Source organism: Bos taurus, unplaced genomic scaffold (genome assembly GCF_002263795.3).
Source record: "Bos taurus isolate L1 Dominette 01449 registration number 42190680 breed Hereford unplaced genomic scaffold, ARS-UCD2.0 Leftover_ScbfJmS_855, whole genome shotgun sequence".
In the NCBI taxonomy this organism is placed as follows: domain Eukaryota; kingdom Metazoa; phylum Chordata; class Mammalia; order Artiodactyla; family Bovidae; genus Bos; species Bos taurus.
The window spans coordinates 105,416-106,287 of NW_020192147.1; the positions used below are offsets into that span (position 1 = coordinate 105,416).

The window sequence follows — 872 nt, forward strand, 5'->3', positions numbered from 1 at the left end:
CCAATCTCAGGAGGTTGTGTGCTGCTACCATGCCCTCATCACAGTGGCAGAATCTCCTATACGCAGAAGTGCTAACTTACACAAAGTGACAAGTCTCAATGTGTCATATCTGAAAATTAAAAAAGCTTATCTTTTAGGACATAAAGTAGGTATTTGTACTCATTGTGCTTTCAGATGCCCCATTATAACCAAGATGGTTTTGCACAATCAAAATAATGTTACAGTGCTAGAAGCTTCAATAGCACATATACTAATACTCGAATAATACAGAGATTAGCATGGCCCCTGCACAAGGATGACACACAAATTTGGAGAAGTGTTCCATATTTCTTATAGTTTTGAGCATTAAAAAATAATATTATGAATAGGATTCACAGAATATTTTTAAAGTTTACAAAAAAAAAAAAAAAACCTTAAGATTACCTTCAACTTGCAATTTTTTATTTGCATTCTTGACTGCTTTAGGTATTAAAAAATAGGACTCTGCATGTGCTTCTATAGTGTGAGTTATTTGGTATGTTGCTCTTTCTGGTAGAATTTCCCACCATTTTAAAGTAAAGGTACACATATTTCAACCCTGAAATTAGGTGCATTCAATTTTAACAAATTATTTTTGAGTTTTAAAAAATATGTGGTAGAAATTTTGATATAGTTAATGCAATCAATTAGTTTCATTAGGAGAAGACAGACTATTTTCATGAATGATTAGTTCATGAAAGTATCCATCTATGTTGATAAGAAGAAAATAAAATGACAAAATGCATGTTACAGTGCCCCCAAAGATGCTTGGAAAACTAGTAAGTTATAGCAGATGATGTATATATTCATGAAGCTTTAATTTCATGCAGTTATGCATTTCTCACAAATCACTT

At 31.8% G+C, this 872-nt stretch overlaps 1 non-coding gene across 1 annotated transcript; it reads left to right on the top strand.

Annotated features, from left to right (window-relative positions):
• Window positions 1-223: 223 nt before the first annotated feature.
• On the top strand, window positions 224-331 carry LOC112445775 (U6 spliceosomal RNA). The gene has a single exon (XR_003033784.1). It is a non-coding gene; the product is annotated as a U6 spliceosomal RNA (small nuclear RNA).
• The last annotated feature ends 541 nt before the right edge of the window (window positions 332-872 follow it).